Source organism: Monodelphis domestica, chromosome X (genome assembly GCF_027887165.1).
Source record: "Monodelphis domestica isolate mMonDom1 chromosome X, mMonDom1.pri, whole genome shotgun sequence".
Taxonomy (NCBI): Eukaryota; Metazoa; Chordata; class Mammalia; order Didelphimorphia; family Didelphidae; genus Monodelphis; species Monodelphis domestica.
Window position 1 is genome coordinate 67,731,752 of NC_077235.1, and position 25,295 is coordinate 67,757,046.

General features: G+C 38.3%; 1 pseudogene; it reads right to left on the reverse strand.

Annotated features, from left to right (window-relative positions):
* Window positions 1-1,036: 1,036 nt before the first annotated feature.
* LOC130456172 (exportin-1-like) lies at window positions 1,037-4,385 on the reverse strand (annotated as a pseudogene).
* Between the last annotated feature and the right edge of the window lie 20,910 nt (window positions 4,386-25,295).

Below are 25,295 nucleotides of genomic sequence, written 5' to 3' on the forward strand. Positions count from 1 at the left end.
TGTATTAGATCTAAAAATAGACCTAGCTTAAGTTTTGAGCTTCACTATAAGTATGAGTTAGGGACTTTTCATTGTTCAACCAGGAGATTTCAACTTTATCTTCCCCTAAGGCACTGTCTGAGTAGGGTGGAGTAATTCTAAAAGTTCTCAATACATTCCTGATCAAGTATCTCCATTGTCAAAATAGGGGAAAAACTTAACCAAATCTTCTAAGGTACAGTCTGAGCAGTTTTAAGAGTCACAACACCCTATACCAAATTTTTTTTTAATGTAAACCAAGTTTATTTTGCTTTTAAGTAGTGTTCTTAAAGCACTACAGCATGGTAAACAATGTAAATTAGTATAAGTCATCTCAAAAGCCAGAGTTTTTTAATGAGTTGTTAAAAAGATGCAGCCTATTCTAACAGGATAAATATTTTTAACCATTTCACTTCGAGTTAATGAAGGCTCACAAATGAGCAACACTCCTCATTGAGGAAAACAAAAAGCTGTTGTCGACAAAGCGACAGCACACACACACACAAACAAAAAGAACTGTGTAAAAATAACTGTGTTCCCATACTCTTTGAAGTTGCTTTACAATGGGATGATATGCACATGATCTTGCTGCAAACTTGCCATACAGACTTGTAATACATGTAGTCTAGCCATCCAATTCAGTCCAAGTTGTGCTACCTTTAAGACAATGCAGCACTATAATAATCCTTTAACAACGCAATTGTTTTACTCATTACCTTTTCTTCTAGACTGAAATATAGGCTAGAAAGAAAATGCTCCCTAATTAAACATTGGTTTTGTTACAGGAAAAAATTGTATAATTTTGCAACAGAATTTACAAGTATATTTTTTCAAATTCAATTTGCTTCTTCCCCCCCATCCCAGCCACAAAATGGGCATGAAGTAATATTGTTTTTTAAAATGCCTTAATTCTCAACTTCACGCAAATCTAAATAAAGATGACCAAAACAAAAGCTTAAACATTGGAAGGATATTTCACAGAAAATTTCTTATACAAAAAACACATAAGAAAAAGGGCCACTAGGTGACATTTTAATTTACAAATTGGCATCATTTTGGTCAACAAATATCCAAATGCTGTTTTCTTCTACCACAACAAAGAAGCTGTACAGAAAAAAGACAGCATAAATTGTTTTGATTTTTAATCGCACATTTCTTCAGGAATTTCATGTGGATTAAGGATGCCAGGGACAGACATCTGAAGTTTATGTTTCTCTTCCTGAGCCTGTGGAAGGGCTGTTTCTCTTTCTTCTAAAAACAGGTCAGATGTATCTTCACCTGCAAATTCCTTTATCTGTACCAGGAAATCTCTAAGGTGTTCTTTGAAGGCGGGGATATCTTGATTTAAACTGAATAGTCCTATTACAAACAGTTTAACTTGCGCATCCTGCAAGTGAGGGAAAGCAGATTTGAGAAGATTAGCCACATACTCCTGAATAAACATTTGGTTGTTAACTGGATTTCCGGGATTTAATGGTGTACTTATTTTTCCTTCTTCTACTAAATTAAACATGTAGGCAAGAATTGAAGCATGCATCGTTAAGCCAGCAGTATGTGAGGTGTCTGTTACAACTGAAAAGATATGCTGAAGGATATCGCAGAAATAGGTCTGATAGAAACTCTGAGCAGCAGTTTCTTCTTGTGCAACATTTTGCAAGAGTGTAAAAAGTATCTGTAGGCCTGTATCTGCAACATTCCTCATAGTATGCTTGAAAGCCCAGATAATGGAATCCAAAACTAACTTAAACTGTGCAGGTGGAATAGCCAGGAATGCTGGGAAACAATGAGAATTTACGGCCTGAAGTAGTAAGAAAAAGTTTGTTCTGTGTTCAGGATATTCTTCAAAGTCCTTGTTTATCATATTTAATGTGCATTCAAAAACAGCATCAAATATCTGAGGTATTTCAGTTGTTATGTGTCCCCCTAATTTGTTGACAATGATAGCCATAGTACTAAGTACTTCTGGTTCTCTAGCAGCTGCAACATTTCTCTGGTAATCAATAAGAACTGCATCTAACAAAGGAGGAACAAAATTTTCTGCTATCATCTGTGGATCATTAGACCGGCTCACCCAACCAGATATTAATTTTAAAGTCTCCCTTTTTACTGTTCGCATACTTCTAATCAAGGGTTGTTTTGTAACCATTTCACCATTGGCCTGGATAGCTGCAGAAATATTTTCACTGAGGCACTTGTACACATTAAGCATATCTAAATAAATTCGTCCAAGTTGAATTACAAAGGGGTGGCCAACAGCTTTACATGCTCTTACATTTGTTTTTAAAATACTTCCAAGCTGCTTAACTGTTTCAGGATCCTTAAGTATATCCACATTTTTAGTGGCTTGCTGAATTATGCTGTCCCACACCTGATTAGGAAGTAGCATATATTTTTCTATCAAATGTTCTTGTACTGTTTGATCAGTTTGTGCACCAATCATGTATCCAACAGCTTCATAAAACGTGTGAACCTGCTGAGGCTGAAGATCACAAATGATTGTGTTAATGTTGTTCAAAATTTCATCAATGAATGGCATTACTTCTCCAACCTGAACCTGAACAAAATGCCTGCGGCATTTTTGTGCTATTTTTATGAAGGTATCACAGGCCATGTCCTGGACACCATCATGAGTTTCATGCATGAATTCAAATAACTTGTTGACCACGGTCTTCAAAAATTTCCAATGAGCTCTCAAAAACCTTGGATATTGACCTACTATGTACATGATATTTGATGCAATAATAGCTTTATTATCTTTGCCTCTTTTCTGTTCACATAATCCTAAAAGATCCTTTATGACTGTAACAAGAAACCTTTTTTCATCCTCTTCATGCATCGCTCCACTAATAGAGCCTACTGCCCAACATAAAGTGTTCAAATTTTTCCAAGACCATTCTGTTCCATTCACCTGATTGTGAAGTTTTTCAGTCATTATTCTTTCAGTGTCTGCATAATCCAGATGTGTAAGGTATACTAATGTTTCCCTCATATTCTTATACAAATTAATGGAGTCTGTGTCCTTCATAAATTCTCGAACAACTTCTCCCTGATCATTTTCTACAACCAGAACTTCTTCAGGCTTAGCCATTCGACTCACCACCAATAAACGGACCTTGGATAATACAGGTAGATAAAGTTGTCTCCTGGGAGGAACATCAAAATGTTGACTTCCAGAGAGCATTGGAGAGGCAGATGTTGAAAATGGACTTTCTCTGTAGAGTTCAGCAGCTAGATGGTTCCAATATTCAAGACAAATCTTAAAGATTTCAGTTTCTTCTACTTCAGATACTAACAACATATAGTGAAGAGCCTCCATCAATGTTTCCCTGAGATTTAATCGCTTTTCGATAAGTTGACCATGTTCTTTAAGAAAGGTACAGAGAAACAAACTGAGATTCTGGATGAAATTTTGTTCATCATCTTTTCCATTGGAGTAAGCAAGTCGAATATTGGTGTTTAAAGGTATCATCTGTTTAAGCTGCATCATTGTCAGTGCAAATAATGTTACAAATTGTTCCTCATATTGGCTTACACTCACACCAGCAATCTCAGTGAGGCACTTCAGAGAGACATTTCGAAACATTGGAACATTTAGAAACTTATATATTAATGTGCTGATTAACTTCGTTTCGAATATATATCCCAGTGGAATCCAGTTAAGAAATCTTAGCAATGTTTCCAAAGTGGCATGTACAAGTGAAGCATTTTGGGAATTTTCCATCACAAACTGACACAGCTGAAATATGTGAGAATTCGTTGCACATGCTGTCTTTCAAATGCTTTGCCTTAACTTGAGTTATCTGTCCACTAGAAAAATCAAATACTTCCTCACTTAATAGTTTAAGGATCACCATATTATTCTGGCAGAGACTTTCACTGGTCCTACTTGCTCCTACAATATCACTGATGAAGGTTGGCCAGTGTTTTGGCCATTCTTGTTTTAAGATCTGAACGAGAATCATATTCAATTTTCCAATATATACCTTTTTTTTTCTCTACACATGTTGGGTCAGATGAAGTCTTTATGATAAGGCCAACAACGTATTTTTTCATTCCTTCACATTGGTTCCTTGGAAGAATTTTCCATCTTGTCTTTATCACATTTTCCAAAATTTGTAGTCCATAATATTTCGTGTTCATATTCTGTGAACATTCCAAAATTGTATCAACTCTTGTCCATGCATCAGGATGTTCCTTTAAGTGTGTCAAGACTTCCTGAGCCATTCTTTGCTGGGCTCCTTCTCCATGGTATAAGCAATTCACGACACTGTCTAAAAGATTGATATCCAGTTTTTGGCTGAAATCCAGCAGCTGACGAGCTGCATGGTCTGCTAACATTGTCATAATTGCTGGCATAGATTACTGCCAGTCAAAAGTAGCCTTCCTCCCACCTCCCGCCACCTCCCCTTTCGAGGCCCTCAGGCCCCGATTTTCCTCTCTGCTCATTGGTCAGGAGTCTTTTGGGACGGAGAGGGTGGGGTGCATCCAGTGTGCTAGTGGAAGCGCGAGTTTGATCTGGTAGCACGCAGACTGTTTTCGCTCCCTCTGTCCTCGGTCCTAGGTCAGCTCGGCTCCGCCCCGCCCCTCTCTATACCAAATTTAAAATGGGTAAATGACTTAAATATAAAAAAGGAAATTTTAAGTAAATTATGTGAACATAGAAAAGTATACTTGTCAGATCTATGAGAAAGTAAAGCTTTCAAGACCGAACAAGAAATAGAGAATATTACAAAATGTAAAATGAATAATTTTGATTACATTAAATGTTTTTGTACAAACAAAATCAATGTAACCAAAATGAGAAGGGAAGCAACAAATTGGAAAAAATCTATAACAGAAACCTCTGACAAAGGTCTAATTTCTCATATTCATAAGGAGTTAAGTCGATTGTAAATGAAGCCATTCTCCAATTGATAAATGGGCAAGAGACATGAACAGGCACTTTTCAGATAAAGAAATCAAAATATAAGTAGTGTATGGATATTGTGTCTTTAGACACAAGGTTTGAACTCTTATCTGTGGGCAGACTCTTCACCTAGCCATGCTGCCTTTGCTCAAGACAAACTCAATAACATTTGGTGCTGAGTCAAATTCCTTTCTAAAAGGAATTTGAAAAGTGTTGAAGTCAACATGCCCAAAACGCCCAAAAGGTGTCATCATCACCTTCCCATCCAATCTGAATTATCTATGCTTTGTTACGTATTCGTTGAGTATCTCCCAAGCCATGCTGCAATAAATTCAGAAGGCGGCCCCATGACTCTGTCTTCTGGTCCTGCAATCTTGAAGATTTCACTACTACCCTTTTCCTTTATCTTTCCTAAAGCATTTTGGTCACATGCTTCCTACCTCGGAATTCTTGCTTCCACGTGTCTGAAAGCTTCTCACATTTTCCTACCAAGGAGAATGTCATAGGAGATCATGCCTTCCCTATTCAGTAATACTGACTTGTCTGTGTCTCTCATTCTTCACCCATATGCTCAGACTCTTAGCTCCTTCTTGAGTCCCAACCCACAAAGGAGAAATTTCTTTTTGTAACTGCCACTAACAGGTTACAGAAAGGAATAATAAACTGGAGGAATTCCATGGGGACTGGAACCAACACGAGGAAGTAATGCAGAACGAAATGAGCAGAACCAGGAGAACAATGCACACAGAGAGTGATACACTGTGGCACAATTGAACGTAATGGACTTCTCCATTAGAGGCAGTGCAATGTCCCTGAACAATCTGCAGGGATCTAGGAGAAAAAACACTATCCACAAGCAGAGGACAAACTGTGGGAGTAAAAACACCAAGGAAAGGCAACTACCTGACTACAGGGGCCGAGGGGATATGATTGGGGATGTAGACTTTAAATGAACATTCTAGTGCAAATACCAACAACATAGAAATGGGTTTGGATCAAGGGCACATGTGATACCAAGTGGAATCGCACATTGGAGGGAGGAAAAGAAAATGATTTTGTGCATCCAAGAAATAAAGTGTGAAATTGACCAAATAAAAATAATGTGTTTTTTTTAAAAAGAGTGATAGCTTGGTCTCATCATTGCCTATTTTAATACCTTCAATTTCTTTTTCTTCTCTAATTGCTGCAGCTAAAGTTTCTAGTACAATGTTAAATAATAGAGGTGGTCTTATTGGGAAGGCTTCTAGTTTGTCCCCATTGCAGATGATGATGTTCCCTGGTACTGTGTATACTTGGCATACCCACTTTTCTGTCATTCCTGGTCTTTACTCAATCTTTTTTGTTGCCTCCCTCCTCTTTCCTAGTACCAGGACAGAGATTCCTTGAATTAATAATAATGACAGAAGAATTCATTTTTCTGAGATGGAGAAAACCTTACCAAAGCTGTATAGGGAATGCCAATGCTGATTATTCTCATTTTTAAAATAAGGAAACTTGAGTCTGAAAGAGGTTAATAGGCATTTTAAAGGAAGTAAAAAGAGTCATGAACTATAATCTGATTTTGAATTTTAAGGTAAATTTCCAGAGTGCAACCATTACAATAGATAAATTTTTGCTTTAAAAGTCCAGTGAATACTGAGAACTAATTTTACTTTTTTAAGTGGAGAGAACTAATGGCTTTGTGATCATTATTTCTGATGATCTTTGGCACATGACGGCTAATAAAGGAATTTCTCACCTGGGAAACTCAAATTTCTAGGAATGTCCTGTATTTTGCCACCCCAGTTCTGGAGTGTGGGTGAAGGGATTAAAACCTAATAAAATTAAGTTTTACCTCAAGACATTTCTTAGGAGCCAAAAGCCTGGACCAGATTTTCCTGCAACCATGAATCTGAAGAATTCCTGAAGAAGACACCTCCGAGAAATCCGAAGGAGCCCCAAGATCCTGGATCCGGATAAGTGTTGTTTCTCATCATTTTCATTGACTAGAAATGTTTCTGTAGCAGACATAAAACTGGTCATTTTATTTCCCCTGAGAATTGTATTTACCCTGAGCAAAGTCCCTTTAAGTAGAGAACCTAGAAAGGACAGAGCTATATTTTACCTGGTTAAGAGGTTTAAAAGTAGCATCTGTTCATTGGAGAATTTGCAGGAGAGATGCCAGAGTGCTAGTTTGTCTCAAAGTACTATCAGAAGAAGTTAGGAGGAATGACGGAGCCCAGAAATGATTGTTAGTAATACAAGATAAATTTATTTTCAGTCTGGAGCCTGGTTAGAGAATTGCCATCTCATAGTGAATTGTATGGGAAGGAAATTGGAAAAAGAAAAGCTATGGAGGAAATTGGTTAGTGATACAGTCACAAGGGCGAATGGAAAGGCAGAGTTTATGCCAAGTTCTACAGGTGACCGCTGATCATGGCCAATTCTCCCTCATCTTCAGTTACTTCCCATTTTTCTTCTGTTAATAGCAAATTTTTTGTATGATGAAAGGAGCCTCAGGAAGGCAAGGCGTAGAATATGGGAAATTATGGAGGCAGATAGAAATTATTAGCCATTATGAACAAGTAAGCAAATTCAAAGAGGTCCCTTTTCTTATAAGAAGAGTTTAGGTCATAAGGAAAACCTGGCAAAATATCAGTGCCAAAAGGGGGGAGGCCTAGCACATAAATAGTAGATTCTAAGCAGCAGTTTTAATAAACAAGGTTCTGATAGAACACTGAATGGCTCCCCAGTACCCCTAAAGTTTATGCATTTTGAAGCCTCAAGGCAGGAAACAGGGAGATAAGAAGAGAACTTTTGTGACTAGGAAAGCTAATCCATTCACCTATAGATTTAGGCACAAGTTCAATGGTAACATTGTATGGATTTTTATTTAGATACATTCTAGATCCATTTTGGTACATTTTATAATGCTGAAGTTTTTTTAAACCCCTACCTTCCATTTTAGAATTAATACTATGTATTACTTCCAAGGCAGAAGAGTGGTAAGGGTTAGGTAAGGGGGTGGGGGGGTAAGAGATTTGCCCAGGGTCATACAGCTAGGAAGTGTCTGAGGCTAGATTTGAACCTAGGACCTCTGGTCTCTGGGCCTGGTTCTCTACCCACTGGCACACCCAGCTACACCGCCACTCCCTTTTTAAAACATGTTAAGGCTGCTATCACATAGTTGTTAATTGCTCTAAATATGTCCTTCTTAATCTTTGACTTCAGGAAAATGGTCCATTTCTTAAGTAGCCTGACTTTTTTTCCTTGGTGTCCTTAGGTTCATGAGTCTTACCTGGAGAAGATCACCTTTTTTGCCAGTTTATTTCAACCTATTCTATTCTTCCTTAATGTACCTTAAGAATTTTACACTTATTGAATCCAAATGACATTTTGATATTGTTAGAAAAAATTTCCATGAGATAAGTAAAGTGACTATTCTTTCCAGTGGAGCCACATAACTTGAGAGCTCATCTCTGTTTAGGAAATAATATGTTTTGGTTTGATTACCTCTTTTACTGGAAAGTCCAACTTGATTCTATTTAGGAGTGATCATAATGTGTTTAGTGCTAGAGCAGACTTACATTAAATTGTCTTTCTGGAAGATTCCTCTTTGAGTATAAATTGTTGTTGATGTTTATTGTGTTGGTTGTATGTATTGGAGAACATCTACAACCATGTAGATGTCAAGTACCACAGTGCCATTACTATGCTTGGGTGGAGTGTATATTTGCCTGAGGCAGCCCAGCGGGAGAGTGAGTGGGACACCTGACCAGAAGACATGAGTTTTCATAGAAATTTAAGCAAAGTCCAGATTCCTGTGTTTTAAGCAGTTGGGCTTGTGTGTATGTGTGGGGAGGTCCCTGCAGAATCAACTTCTTGCTGGATTTTGTTCTGCTCTTGGATTCTTTCTGTCAGGAATTCTGGAAAGAATTTGTTCTGATCCTGGGTAAAGAGGTGGAGGGTGGAGTGGGGACCATCTTGCCGAGGCTCATGCCAACAGTTTCTTCTAGGAGAAAACCTTCAGGTATGAATCTGGTTTCCTGGTCTACATGCCTCTACGTTGGGGAAAAGAAGCTCTGCTAGACCAGGGAGAGTAAGAACAAGTTTCTGTGGGGTTTGGGAAAGGTGAAGGTCTACAGCCCTGACTCCTAATATTTTCAGAATTGAGAATGAAATCATGTTTGGCTTGTAGTTTATACCAGATATCTCCCTCAGGAAATGGGACTTCTCCCTCTACCTAACAATAACCCTTCCTGACACAAACTCCATGGCAATATCAACCCATGATGGCGTGTCTAAAGAAGAGACTCAAATATTCTCCTTTGATTTTCATGTGGTTGAGGATGTTGATTTTTTATTTTTTTTTGTTATTCTCACCTTTTAACCCACAAGCTACACTACTCAGAGAAAGTTTGCAGTCCCTGGTAGGGAAGGAATGAGAAGGTTTTCCCTTTTCCCCAAACCAAGCCTTTCGTCTGCTCTTTCAATTTTCTCCATTCTATTTTTCCCTGCCTCCTCAACCAATGCATTTGTCTTTCTCATGTCTTAATTTATTTTTTATATCATCCCTTCCTATTTCACTTACACCCTTACATTCTGCCTGTGTAAACTCCTTCTAACTGCCCTAGTAACGATAATGATCTTAAGAGTTATGAAAACCATCTTCCTGCAGAGGTATGCGCACAGTTTAACCTCATGGAATGGCTTTTGAGATCTCTAGTTTACCCTTTTTCCCTTCTTTTCAGTTTTGTATTTGAGCCCACTTTTCCATTCAGCTCTGCTCTTTTTATCAGGAAGCATTGAAAGTCCTCTATTTCATTGAATACCCATTTTTCCTGAGAAAGTATTATGCTCAGTTTTGCTTAATGACTCTTGGTTGAAAGTCTAGTTCTTTTGTCCCATGGGATATCATATTCTAGGCCCTCGGATCCTTTCATATAGAAGATGCTAAATCTTGTGTTATCTTGACTATGTCTCCATGATATTTAAATGATTTCTTTTTGGCTGTTGGAAATGTTTTCTCATTGACCTGATGATTTTGGAATTTGGATATAATATTCACTGGGAGTTAAGCTTTTGGAATCTCTTTCAAGAGGTGATTGGCGCACTTTTAAAACGTTTATCTTACCTTGTGGTTCTGGAATATTAAGCTAGGTTTCCATTATCATTTCTTTTTCTTTCATTTTCTTTTTTAAATCATCCTGTTCATCATTCCTTAGAGTACAATAGTATTACATCACCATCACATACCACAGTTCATGGACATCCATTTAATTTCTATTTCTTTGTGACTACAAAAACAGCAGCTATAATATTTTATATTATATAATATGACATATTATATAATAATATATATATATAATAAATATTTTTATTTTTTGTGCAAGGAAATCTCCCCCCCCCCCCCCCCCGTTTATCTCTCCAGGATACAGACACAGTGGTGATATTATTGTATCAAAAGGTATGCATTATTTCCCTTTCAGCATAATTCAAAATTACCCTCCAGAATGATGGCTAATTTCACAGATTCAAAACTAATGCATGTGTTCCAATTTTGCCACATCCCCTCCAAAATTTATCATTTTCCTTAACTATCATATTGATCAATCTGATAGGCATGAGGTGGTACCTCAGAATTGTTTTACCTTGCATTTCTCTAATCAAGAGGAATTTAGAACATTTTAATATGTTTTTTATAACCCTTCCCTTCTGTCTCAGAATCAATATTTTTTATTGGTTCCAATGCAGAAGAACGGTAAGGGCTGGGTAATAGGGGATAAGTGACTTGCTCAGGGTAACATAGCTAGGAAGTGTCTGAGGCCAGATTTGAGACTTGGTTCTTTAGGGATGGCAGTTATATTGGAAATTAGAGTGAAAATAAATAAAATGCAGATGATAATATTCATTTATATTGTATTCTGCAACTTTGTTAAAGCTATTATTTTCTGTTTTTGCTCTATCATTGTTGAATTATGAAAAGAATTAGGTAGGAACTCCTTTTCTGTGTATTTTCCCAAATCATTTATACAATTTTGAAATCTTTAGTAGTATCCACTTATGAATCCATCTAGCCCAAGAAATTTTTTTTCTTACAGGTTCCTTGATGGCTTATTCAATTTCTTGTTCTGAGATGGGAGCATTTCAGTATTCTACTTCCTCTTTTGTTAATCTGAGCAATTTATATTTTTGTGACTATTCATCCATTTCACAGAGGTTGTTAGATTTATTTTCATATATTTGGGCAAAATATCTCCTAAAGTTTTATTTAATATCCCCTTCATTGGTGGTGATTTAACGCTTTTCATTTTTTATACTGATTATTGGATTTTTTGTATGAATGTATTTGCTTACTTTGTGCCTTTCTCATTTGATTGTGAGCTTGTGGTGTGCAAGAGATGATCATTTTCCTCTTTTCTATCCCCAGAATTTAGCACAGAGCCTGGCACACAGCTTCTGTGTCTTAAATAATTTCTGATGAGTTAATATATTCTTACATAGTTTTTTCATTCCTGGCTCCTTAGCTTGGCTTTTGTTGATATTTTGTATACAATTATACATATACATCCTCTCCTAGACAGAAGCTCGGTACCTTTTTGTCCCTACTACCTATTGCAACCAGAGGCATTAATGGGTGCTCATGAAAAGTTTTTGACCAAATATTTAATTGGATTGAGCAGTTTCATTTAACTGTTTTCATTTTTATTTGTATTTGTAGCTGTATCTCTAGCTCTCAGAACAGGCTCAGGAAAGTAGTCATTTAGATTGTTTATTTTTTAAAAAAACTTTTTCGTTGTAAATTAAGGTTTTAGTTTTTGACTCGTTGACTTAAATAACATGGTCTTTTGGTTCCATCTGGTGTCCCTCCAGGATACTGCAATTCAAAAAAAAAAAATTAGGGTTTTTGCCCTCTTGTGGCCATCTCAGATACTGCAATTTTAGTCTGCCATCCTGTGTCCAAACGGCAGCATTACATTTCCACCCATTCTAAAACCAATTTTACTGGATTTTAGAAAATGCAACAGTTGTTCTGATGAATCTGGCTTCTTGGCTTACACCGCTCCAAACAGCAAAACACTGTCAAAATGGGCATAATGTAGCCAAATGTAATTCTGAATTTAGGAAATGAAGTAGGAGGTTTAAGATTGAATTTAAATGTTAAGGCTAAATTACTAACACTGAAATAAGCCTCTCACATGAGATAACCTATAAATATGAATATCAATAAAGATAAATACGGTAGTGGTGAAGCCATCATTAAGCAGGTTTCATCCTACAGCATAACTTGCCCCTGCATATATTATTGATTCTTTCTACTCACAAAAGAAAAATGAGGAGATGACAAATGTAAGAGAATGGGTGTGTTTAAGGTGGAGGTAAATGAATGACGCAAACATCCATGTGTGCCCAAGAGAATGGTGTGGTGAAGACTGCTCACAGCGGCTCCTACAAGCAATATCAATAATGATGATGTAGATACAGCACTGAATCAGGGCAGGCAACCAAAATAAACCAGAGAAAAAGAACAAAGTAAAAATCCCCAATTAAACACTAATTAGTAAATCCTACCCCTCAAAGCAGAAATTAATAAAATTGAAAGTAAAAGAACTACTGAATTAATAAAGAAGAGGAGCTGGTTCAATGAAAAAATAAAGTATTGGTAAATTTGAATTTTTTAAAAAGGAAGAGAATCAAATGAATACTGTCAAAAATTAAAAGGGCAATTTCACCTCTAATGAAGAGGAAATTAAAGCAATTGTCAGGAACCATTTTGCCCAATTATATGCATATAAATCTGATAATCTAGGGGAAATGGATGAAGATTTACAAAGATATAAATTGCCTGATTAAAAAAAGAGGAAATGCAACACTTAAATAAATAATCCCATCTCAGAAAAAGAAATTGAGCAAGGCATCAATGAACTCCCCACGAAAAATAAATGACAAAACCAGATGGATTCACAAGTGAATTCTATCAACCATTTATAGAATTATTAATCTTAATACTCTAAAAATTTGGTAAAATAAGGAAAAAAGCAATCCCACCAAGTTTTTATGACAGAAATATGGTGCGGATACTTAAATCAAGAAGACCAAAAACAGAAAGAAAATTACAGATAAATTTCCTTAAATGAACATTGATGCAAAAATCTTAAACTGGCAAAGAGATTACAGCAATATATAACAAAGATTATTCACAAGTAGGTATTTATAATAGGAATGCGAAGCTAATTTAATATTAGGCAATCTATCAGCAAAATTTACCATATGAATTATTAAACCAACATAAATTGCATGTTTATCTCAATAGATGCCGAGAAAGCCTTTGACAAAATAAAACACTCATTCCTGTTGAAAACACTAGAAAGTGTATTCCTTTTTGTCCCTATTTATTTTTCTCCATATATCTGTTAACTCTAATTTTTCTAATATTTCATTCACAGCTTTAACCTCTTTCTTATTTATTTTTTGTTTTGATTTATCTAAATTTGATAGTGGTTGGAATAGGTCTCCCACTAATATAGTTGTACTATCTATTTTCTCCTTCAATTCTCCTAGTTTCTCCATTAGAAATTTGGGTGCTATACCATTTGGTGCATACATGTTGATTAGTCATTGTCTATACTCCCTTTTATCAGGATGTACTTACCTTCCCTATCCCTTTTGATCTGGTCTATTTTTGCTTTGGCTTTGTCAGAGATCATGATTGCAACTCCTGCCTTCTTTCTATCAGTTGAGGCTCAATACATCTTACTCCATCCTTTAATTCTGACCTTGTGAGTATCTATCCGCCTTATGTGTGTTGCTTGGGTTTTGGATTCTAATCCAGTCTGCTATTTTTCTACGTTTCATGGGTGAGTTCATCCCATTCACATTCAATTTATGATTGTCACTTGTGACTTCCCTGGCATTTTGATCTCCTCCCCTAATTCTGACCTTTCTTCTTTTGCTATAACCTTTTAAACTGGTAGATTACTTTAAATCAGTCCCCATAATCCCCTCCCTTGATATGCTTCCCTTTCTAGTCCCTCCCTTTCCTTTCCCTTCTTTTTTTTAGAGTCTATTAATTTCTCTCCCCTTCTCCTTCCCTCCCTTTTTGAACTCCCTACCCTCTACTCCCCCTTAATTTTGCCTTCCCTTTTACCCTGTAGTATAAGATAGAATTCAAGATCCCAATGGGTCTAGATGCTCTTCCCTCTCAGATTTGATTTCATGGAGAGTAAGGTTTAAGTCGTGCCAATAAACACTCTCTTCCTCTCATTCTTATAAGAGAATTCTCCCCCTCCCCTTCCCATGTGTATCTTTGTGGGACAAGGATTATTCTATTTAATTTATTTCTATTTCTTCTAGTATATCATGATACCATCACAGATTCCCTCCCTCCCTTTTTCTTTCTTTCCCCCCCTTTGTCCATATCATCTTAATGCCCTAATCCTTCCCTATGAGTGATTCTTCTAATTAATATAACAATGCATACAATTTTTGAGAATTACACATAACATTTCCCCCACATATTAATATATATACAATTTGTTCAAAATGTAGACCTTATAGAAGAGAGTTTGAATACAAGAAAAAAAACATTTTTCTCCTCTTCCTTTTCTTTAATATTTACCTTTTCATGTTTCTCTTGCTCTTTGTGTTTGGATATCAAACTTTCCACTGTGGGGTTCTGGTCTTTTCTTTACAAATACTTGGAAAGTTCTTGAATTTGGCTATAACATTTCTGGGTGTTGTCAGTTGGTGAATTAAGTACAGGAGGTGATCTGTGGATTCTATCAATCTCCAATTTTCCCTCTTGTTCTAGAATATCTGGGCAATTTTCTTGAATAATTTCCTGTAGTATTGTATCCAGGCTTTTTCTTTTGTCATGATCTTCTGGTAGAGCAATGATTCGTAAATTGTCTCTCCTTGAACAATTTTCTAAATCCTCTGTTTTGTGAATGAGATGCTTCATATTTTCCTCAATTTTTTCACTCTTTTGGTTTTGTTTCATAGTGTCCTGCTGCCTTGTGAGGTCACTTGATTCTACTTGTTGTATTCTGGTTCTTAAAAACTGGATTTCATCCCCGGATTTTTGGTCATCCTTCTCTTTCTGGTCTGATTTTCGATGGAGGTCATCTTTCATCCTCTTTACTTCATTTTTCATCTCCTTAGCCTCATTTTCTGGCTGATTAATTTTGACTTTCAAGACGATGTATCTTGCTGTTAAAGTTGTCTTCAGCCTCTCTTAATTGTGTTTTGAACTGTGTTTTGAGTTTATCCAATTTGCTGGGATTTCTGATTTATCATTTGCTGATCCCTCCCCCTCTGCTCCATTCACTATATAGAAGCTATCTATTGTAATTTCTTTCTTCTTTTTCTGTTCTTTGCTCATATCCTTCTTTGCTCCCCATATGTGTCTGTGCTCTTGCTCCTCTCATTTTTTTGGTTTTGTGGGTTTCTGTCAGTCTCCCCTATTGGAACGTTGAAAGAAGACCTCTCAGTGCAGTGTCTCGGGAAGGGTTGTTGGGGGTTTGAGCTTCCCTGTCCCCTGGATGCTTTTGATTGGATTAAAGTCCAGTAGTCAATGAGGAAGGGGTGCAGAGCCTGGGCTTCACTGAGTTCTGAAGAATTTTGATGGGATTAAGCTTAGCTTGGCTGGGCTGGGTGTGCTCTGAGGCCAACACGTTCTCTAAGGCTGGAGAAAATATGGAGGATTTCCACAGCTCTGGCCAGGCTGCCAGCTCTATGCTCCCTCTCTAGCTTCTTCCCTGCCATCTGTGTTCGATGCTCTGAGCTTGGCACAGCCCTGCCCACAAGGTACACCCTCCTGAACAGCTCCTTTGCCCATTCAGAAGTTCCCACTGCCACTTGAGTCTCAGCACTCTTGGTGGGCGGGGAGAGGGGTCCTGGGAAGTTCCTTCTGCCATCCCCTTAAACCCTAGTGTTCTCAGATTCTGGCTTTGGGGGGGGGTATACCTTTTGAATTGAGTCCAGCAGGAGGGTTCCTTGCCTCTGTATTGTTGTTAGGTTTGATTTTCAGTCCCCTAGGAGCATTCAGTTTGTGATCGGTAAGGAAGGGTATTCAGAGGTCTGAACTTCTGCTCCTTTTAGGCCACCATCCTGACTCTGCCTGCCCTCTTCTGTGTATAAACCCAGCAGTTCTGTGGCTGGATCAAAGGGCAAACATTCTTTTCGTACCCTTTGGGAAAGTGTTAAATGTTGGAGGGGATGTGGCAAAGTTGGGAAACTAATGCATTGCTGGTGTAGTTGTGAATTGATCGCACCATTCACTGGTGCTGGGTTTTTTTTTTTTTAATTTTATAGTATTTTATTTGATCATTTCCATGCATTTTTCATTAAAGACAAAGATCATTTTCTTTTCCTCCCTCCCACCCCCCCCCCCGTGGCCGACGTGTGATTCCACTGGTATCATATGTGTTCTTGACTTGAACCCATTGCCATGTTGTTCGTATTTGCATCAGAGTGTTCGCTCCGAGTCTTTCCTCTGTCATGTCCCCTCAGCCATTGTAGTCAGGCAGTTGCTTTTCCTTGGTGTTTCTATTCCCTCAGTTTGTCCTCTGCTTTTGGATAGTGTTTTTTTCTCCTTGATCCCTGCAGATTGTGCAGGGACATTACACCGCCACTAATGGAGAAGTCCATTACGTTCGATGATACCACAGTGTGTTTGTCTCTGTGTACAATGTTCTCCTGGTTCTGCTCCTCTCGCTCTGCATCACTTCCTGGAGGTTGTTCCAGTTCACATGGAAATCCTCCACTTTATTATTCCTTTGAGCACAGTAGTATTCCATCACCAACATATACCACAATTTGTTCAGCCATTCCCCAATTGATGGGCATCCCCTCATTTTCCAGTTTTTGGCCACCACAAAGAGCGCATGGTGCTGGGTTTTTACCCCAAAGTGATGATAAGGGAAAAAACTTGTACAAAAATATTTGTACCTGCACTCTTTGTAGTGCTAAAAAATTTGGAAAACTGAAAGTATTTAATGGTCTCAGTTTATATCACATTAGTACATAATCAAATCTTAAATCAAACCTTTTGTTCTTAGAGGTCTTTCCAATTGTATCAGAGACCTCCTCCCAGGTAGCCCAGACCAAGCCTAGAATTATCCTTTTATATCCATTGTAAAGTATCAGACTTTCCCTGACAATCCAGCTCTGAATTTCTCATTTCCTTGAGGTCATTGTAAAGCTAATCAGTCATCATTCCCTGTCTTGTATTCCCCAACAGCTATATAAGACCCTCAAGTTTTATTACTCTTTGGAAAATTTCTGGGTTGGGGAATATTTTCCAAGAGACACTGTTCCCAGAGTCTCAGAGCTTTGACTCTGTGTGGTATGAAGGTCTTGACTCTGGGTGGTGGAGGAATCTTGAGCAAGCTCTGGTCCTGATTAAAGACTTGGCCTTTCTAACTGCTTTAGTGTTTGTGTGTTTTCCAAAATTGACACCTGGAACCAAACCTCCATCTCATTTCCTAGTCTGCAGCTTGATACTCAGGTGCCCCCAGAGTTCTATTCTCTTATTTGAAAGTTAGTACAGTACCTGTTACATAGTAAGTACCCAATGAATAGCACAATTCTGTCTGTCTGTCTATGTATCTGTCTATCTATTTGTCTCTCTGTCTGCGGTTTATTCTTGTCTCTTTGTTCATCTCTCTGTCTGTCTGTCTGTCTTTTCTTTAGTCTGTCATTTTAAGTGAGTATTGTGTAATTAGAATTTTGAACCTCAGGATTTGCTTTCCCAGCATCCCACTTTTGTTTTGTTACATTCATCAGTTTTGGGGATAAAGTTTGTGTGTGACACACACCCTCTCTTCTCTTTTCCTGTGAACGTGGCTGGGAAAGCTGGCTGTACTTAGCCTTTTACTTTTGTCCTTTTATTCTTTCTGCTTCAAGTAATTATTATTACATCTTATAAAATCTAATTCTTGGAGTCATTGGATATTAATTTAAATTTACAGTATCAAGATTTTTCTGTATTTGTATAACGTGACACTCTGTGTGACCTTGGGCTAGTCACTACCCCCCCCCCCACCTCCTCCCACACCACTAGGACTTGAGGCAGTCTTTTTCTTTACAAGCAGCAAAAAGCTGAGTGGAGGCTCAGTGGGTCCCTTTCCCCAGCAGACCTCCCCTCTTGCTCCCTCCCCTAAAATTTTGGATGAGAGATAAAGGGTATACTCACCAGGACAGTACTTTTCTAGTAGTCACAGCTCTTCCAAGGAAACTATTGTCTTCTTCTGCCTCCACATTCTCCCCTGGCTGGCTCTGCTCTTACTTGAGCTTCAGAAATGTGGAATTAAATCCAGCTTTCTGTGAAGTCACTGACTCTGTTACCAAACATTCCCTTGTTGCTATGACAATTGGGCCCAAACAAACCTCACTCTCAGCCAGGTGAGGCTTATCACCCTTGACACTGTACTCTCCTAAGAGGAAGTTGGGTAACTGAGTGAATTTACCCCTCTCACTACCATCTCTCCTTGACCACAGAGAGAATCCAGTGTCCTCTTTGTCACCAGGGATCCCCTCATCCCTGGTTTATTGCTATTCTCTCACCTATGCCTCTGCTTCTCTTGCTTATTAAACCCTTGCAGACTCAGTTTCCTTATTTTTTCATTTGAAAGAGTTTAGTCAATTTAGAACATTATTCCTTGGTTATAATAATCACATTATTTCCCTCTCTCCCCTCCTCCCACTCTTCCCACAACCAACACACACTTTCACTGGGTATTACATGTGTCCTTGATCAGAACCCATTTTTCATGTTGTTTACACTAGGATGTTCATTTAGAGTCTACATCCCCAACCATATCCCTAAGACCCATGTATTCAAGCAGTTGTTTTTCTTTGGTATTTTTACTCCCACACTGTTTCCTCTGGGTGTGGATAGTGGTTTTTCTCATAAATTCCTCCTAGGTGTTCAGGATCACTGTATTCCCACTAATGGAGAAGTCCATTACCTTCGATTGTACCACAGTGTATCAGTCTCTGTGTAACTATGGGAGTGGAAACACCGAGGAAAAGCAACTGCCTGAATACAGTGGTTGAGGGGACATTACAGAGGAGAGACTCTAAATGAACACTCTAATCCAAATATTATCAACAAAGCAATGCATTTAAATCAAGAAAACATCTAATGCCCAGTGGATGTACGTGTCGGCTATGGGGGTTGGGGGGGAGGAAAAGAAAATGATCTATGTCTTTCACGAATAATGCTTGGAAATGATCAAATAAAATATATTTTTTAAAAAAAGAAAATGATTTTTGCATCCAATAAATAAAGTGTGAAATTGACCAAATAAAAATAATGTTTTTTTTTTAAATGTGATAACTTGGACTCCTCATTGCCTATTTTAATACCTTCAATTTCTTTTTCTTCTCTAATTGCTGCAGCTAAAGTTTCTAGTACAATGTTAAATAATAGAGGTGGTCTTATTGGGAAGGCTTCTAGTTTGTCCCCATTGCAGATGATGATGTTCCCTGGTACTGTGTATACTTGGCATTCCAACTTTTCTGTCATTCCTGGTCTTTACTCAATCTTTTTTGTTGCCTCCCTCCTCTTTCCTAGTACCAGGACAGAGATTCCTTGAATTAATAATAATGACAGAAGAATTCATTTTTCTGAGATGGAGAAAACCTTACCAAAGCTGTATAGGGAATGCCAATGCTGATTATTCTCATTTTTAAAACAAGGAAACTTGAGTCTGAAAGAGGTTAATAGGCAAGAAAGGCAGAGGCATAGATGAGAGAATAGCAATAAACCAGGGATGAAGGGAGCCCTGGTGACAAAAAGGACACGGGATTCTCTCTGTGGTCAAGGAGATGGCAGTGAGAGGGGTAAATTCACTCACTTACCCATGGTCCTCTTTGGAGAGTGCAGTGCCAAGGGTGACAAGCCTCACCTGGCTGAGATTGAGGTTTGTTTGGGCCCCATTGTCACAGCAACAAGGGAATGTTTGGTAACAAAGCCAGTGATCTCACAGAAGCTTGTCATAGCCCCACCTTCTTCAAGCTCAGGGAAGAGCAGAGCCATCCAGGAGAGAACTTGGAGGAAGAGGAAGACAATAGTTTCCTTGTAAGAGCTGTGATTACTAGAAAAGTACTGTCCTGGTGAGTGTACTCCTTAGCACTCATCCAAAAATTTGGGGGAGTGAGCAAGAGGGGAGGCCTGATGGGGAAAGGGACTCCCTGAGCCTCCACTCAGCTTTTTGCTGGTTGTAAAGAAAAAGACTGCCACCAGGCCCTAGTGGTGCAGGAGGAGGTGGGGGGGAGGGGTAGTGACTAGCCCAAGGTCACACAGAGTGTCACATTATTCAAATACAGGAAAATTTTAAATTGAAATTGAAATGTAAATTTAAATTAATATCCAATGACTCCAAGTCATTATTATATATTTTATAAGATTTATTAGTAATCACTTGAAGCAGAAGGAATAAAAGGAAAAAAGTAAAAGGCTAATAATAGCCAGCTTTCCCAGCCATGTTCACAGGAAAAGAGAGAGAGGGTGTTTGTCACACACAAACTTTATCCCCAAAACAGATGGACATAACATGAAAACAAAAGTGGGTTGCTGGGAGAGAGAATCCTGGGGATCAAAATTCTAATTGCACAATACTCACTTAAAATGACAGACTAAACAAAAGGCAGATGGACAGAGAGACAGACAGAGAGATGAACAAAGATACAGACAGATGAATAGACAACATACAGAGAGACAAATAGACAGATAGATAGACAGACAGAATTGTGCTATTTATTGGGTACTTATTCTGTAACAGGTACTGTGCTAAGTGTTTAAGTATCCAAAGAAGAGGAAACAACCCTTGCCCTTAGTAAGTAGATAAGAGAATAGAGCTCTGGGGGCACCTGAGTATCCAGCTGCAGACTAGGAAACGAGATGGAGGTTTGGTTCCTGGTGTCAGTTTTGGAAAACACACAAACACTAAAGCAGTTAGAAAGGCCAAGTATTTAATCAGGACCAGAGCTTGCTCAAGATTCCTCCACCACCCAGAGTCAAGACCTTCATACCACACAGAGTCAAAGCTCTGAGACTCTGGGAACAGTGTCTCTTGGAAAACATCCCCCACCCTAGAAATTTTCCAAAGAGTAACTAAACTTGGGGGTCTTATATACCTTTTGGGGAATAAAGGACAGGGAAGGATGACTGATTAGCTTTACAATGGCCTCAAGGAATTGAGGAATCCAGGGCTGACTTGTCAGGGAAAGTAAGATACTTTACAATGGATGTAAAAGGATAATTCTAGGCTTGGTCTGGGCTACCTGGGAAGAGGTCTCTGATACAATTAGAAAGACCTCTAAGAACAAAATGTTTCATTTAAGATTTGATTATGTACTAATCTGATATAAACTGGGACCATTAAATACTTTCAGTTTTCCAAAATTTTTAGCACTACAAAGAGTGCAGTTATAAATATTTTTGTACAAGTCTTTTCCCTTATTATCACTTTGGGGTAAAAACCCAGCACCAGTGAGATCAAATCACAACTACACCAGCAATGCATTAGTTTCCCAACTTTGCCACATCCCCTCCAACATTTAACACCTTCCCAAAGGGTACGAAAAGAATGTCTGCCCTTTGATCCAGCCATAGAACTGCTGGGTTTATATGCATATGCTAAGGACTTTCTTTGTTTTAGGTAGCTTCCCCTATTGTATTAGGCACAAGTTCAATGGTAAATGAGTCCTTATTGCCAATGAATAAATACTCAGGGGAATGAAATGTGTACCCAAACTAATTTAAGGAGACAACTCAGTCAAATCACGAAAATTATTTTAACAAATTTTTATCTACAGGCTTTACATTAGCTGACTCAGTTGCAACATTTTTTTCATACTAGGTAATAGTTAATAGAAGTAAAAAGCCTAAGCTATGTAAGCATGGCTATGGTTGTTAAGTAGTTGAAGGTGAATGAAAACAGTTGCAAAATCCCTAGCATCTCAGCCTCCCCAAAGGCGGGGGTGTGAGAGGTTTTAAAATTAAGGAAAACTAGAAGCATTTGTAATCGTGAGAACTTTTGGAGTTCTTTCCAATATTGAAACTTAAGTTTGACTTTAAAAGTTGTTTTGAAGCTGAAATTGCCATGAAAGTCATTCTAATGTGGTTTTGGATTTTTGGCTGATAGCATATTACTTGGTGGTAGACAAATATTAATTTTTGGCCACAAACAGGAGGTAGGGCCACTCCCAGATTTACAAAGTCCTGAGTAACCTGAGATGTGGATTCTGTTTCTGTTTTTATACTTCTGTAGTTTGTAGGATTTTATATTTAGGTAAAGTGAGGCAGTCTTTCTGATTAAGCATGTAAATGACCTAATTTTGTAATTTGTGTGGAAAAGACATTGCTAGAAGAAAGAGATGGGGTGGCAGATTTAAGGTTAGCAGCGTGGATAGTCTTTGTAGTGAGTAAGCAAATAGGTCAAGTCCTGTTAAAGAACATGTTAACGGATTTCTCTTAGTTTTCTCTCTCTCTCTCTCTCTCTCTCTTGCAGCAGCAGGGAAGCTGGCTGATACCAAAGGAGGACAGAAGTCTGGGAGAGGAGGCTGAAGGCATCATCAGGAGCCACCAGATGTGAAAGACTTAAGACTTTGGGAAATGGGGTCCTGTTTAATTGTTAGTTACTCTCTTGGCCAAAGGCAGATGGCCTGCCTTTCTGGCTCAAATGTCAATGCGCCGGAGGCATTGAGGAATGCCCCCAAATGCCAGTTCCCCAAACCTGTATCCCTGAGCTTTCCCACCATTAGGGATAACCATTTGTCCATTTGGTTGGTCAGCGATGTTCGGTTTTGACCAAAAGGGGGGGGTGTCAACATGGAAATTAGGAATCCCAAACTTGTGGCCTAGTGGGATCTGATGGACCCCATTTTTAGATTTAGCTCATAGATTGGAGACCCCAAAAGCTTGTCCTTGTTCCCTGTTCCCATGGAATCGACCCTGAAGGGAAATGATGACCCTGGTTGGGTGAGATAAGCATATGCTAAGGACAGTCTTTATTTTAGGTAGAGTCCCCTATTGTGTTAGAACCTCTCTCAGGAAGGTCAGACCTGGGCATGAACCATCCTATAGTAACTTTGTAAGCAGCCCCTTCTCTTGCACCTGTAAACCTTAAAATTTCTTAGACTTATAAATGTTGGAAATTTCACCATTGGGAAATTTCATACTTGAAAAATTTCCTACTGATAGTCTATTGGAATGTGAACCCTCCTTGGCATGGGAGGGTCTTTCTCCTCCCTACTTAAGATTACTTTAGGACAGAAACCTTTTGCTGAACAATGGAAAGGGCTTTGACCTATACTTAAGCATAGAACAGGAAGTTCTTTGAGTCATGATTGATTTTAGAATTGATACAATAGAGATACTTGGAATGACAGAACCAGGTCTTGAAACTTCCAATCTCCAACCTGCTCAGGGTAACAGGATTTAGGAAGGGCTGCAGCAGAGGATCAAGATTTATTTATTTGAGAATATGACCTTCAACAGACATGTGGAAAGCCACAGACCTCTGGGTGGTCCTGGGTTAAGCTAGAGCCACCATTGGCACAGGGAAGCCATGGACAGTGATTGGTAGATGTGAGAACTGAGGGGAGGGAACTTGGATGGTTTCCTTAAAGATAGAGGGGTCTGAGGACTGAGGGGTGGTTGGAGAGGTTTTGCTCTGAGAGGTTGTGCTCTGAGAAGCTTGCTCTGAAGGAAGCTGGAGGCCCCTGAGACTGTTTCTCCATTTTGGTCACGTGAGTGATAGGGACTGATCTCTTTTTCTTGCCTCAGCTATCGAAGGGCTTGGGCCTTTTGGCCCAGCCTAAACAGAGGGGGTATTTAAGCCCTATTCCCTTCTCTCCCTTTTCTCTCTCTCTCTCTAATACCTTTCTTCCCCCTGTTTGTAATTAAACCGCATAAAATGTTGACTGCTGACTTGAGTTTTCATGAAGGAATTACATATTTGAATTCCTTGGCGACCTTAAATTAATATATATCAGTCTTTTAAGTGATTTCCTTGTCACACACCCTAGCTTCTAGCTATGATTGTATCTTGTCAGTGTAGTTTGAACACTCCCATTTTCCTTGTAGCCATAGTGATGTCAATCATCTTTCCCTGCCCCTGGATTTCCCAAAGGGTCTAGAGGTTCCCCAAGTTCTTTTGTTCCCCGGAGTCCATCCTGAGTCAGTGGCACTCCCAGGGGCTAGTGACCAGGACGTCTTGACTCTGTGCAGTCATGGGAAGCAGCTCTCTTGTCTTATTAGTAGGGCAAACCCCTTTTCCCTTGATTAAAGAGTGATTTTGACTATTTTATAGTTCTGAGTTTTTTCTAGTTGACACCATCAAGTCTCTCACAGACTTCCTCTAAATGTCTCACATAGATTCCTTCTGTCAATTTCAATCTCCAGGTTTTCTACCTTTTTCTTAAAGGTATAGCAACTATCCAAAGTATTTTGTTCTAATTTTTGGATAGAATTCAGATAGAATTATTTTGTTATTATATCCAATTCTTTGCAGAACAAATAAAAGCACTGCCTATTGCAACTGACTTAAGGAGTCTCTGAAATGTGATTTTAATGTCTTCTGCTACAACTTTATATTTTGAAAGGTTTTCATCCTAAATGTTTTAGACATTGAGTATTTAGTGGCTTAATGAATTAAATGATTCTTTTATTCATTTTTATTAAATATTTATCTTATCATAATTATCTTGTTTTTATTAAATATTTTTCTTTTCAGTGAACAGATCATGAGGAAATTGTGGGTAAGCAACATCTACTTTTGTAATGCTATTCCATTTCCGTTAGAATTTGTTGAATTCTGAAGGAAATGTAGGATTTGTGTTTGTAGTCTGGGATTTATTGCCCCTTGGTGAATAAAGGATGGTAATCTTCTGCTGTATAATTCCAGTTACAAGCTTATATAAGTAAGTATCCAGTGGATACTGAGTGACTGTAATCTACAGTGATAGATTGCGCATGCTTTGTTTTTTTTTTTTACCACTTTATTCCAAAATCCAAACTGATCAGTAAATCTCATGTCCTTAAGGAAAATCTTTTCATTAACCTAATCTGGAATTTCAAGGAAAAGTCCTTTCACATCTCTAAATAAATCTATATCACTCAGCATTTGTTTGATGCTTCTTTTCTGACATATTATTTGAATGCATGAAGATGTTATATATGGAAGACCTTTTTTTACTATGTTTGTGGATCTTGGTAGTTTCAGAGTGTGAACCTTAAAAGTTCTCAGACCCTACTTCATAAGGTTAGGATTGTGAACCTTGAAAATTCCCCATTGGGACCATTCCCCATTGGGACCAATTCTCCATTTGGGCAGTGAAGCTACTTAGATCAGGAATGTGAGACCTCTACTGCACCCCTACT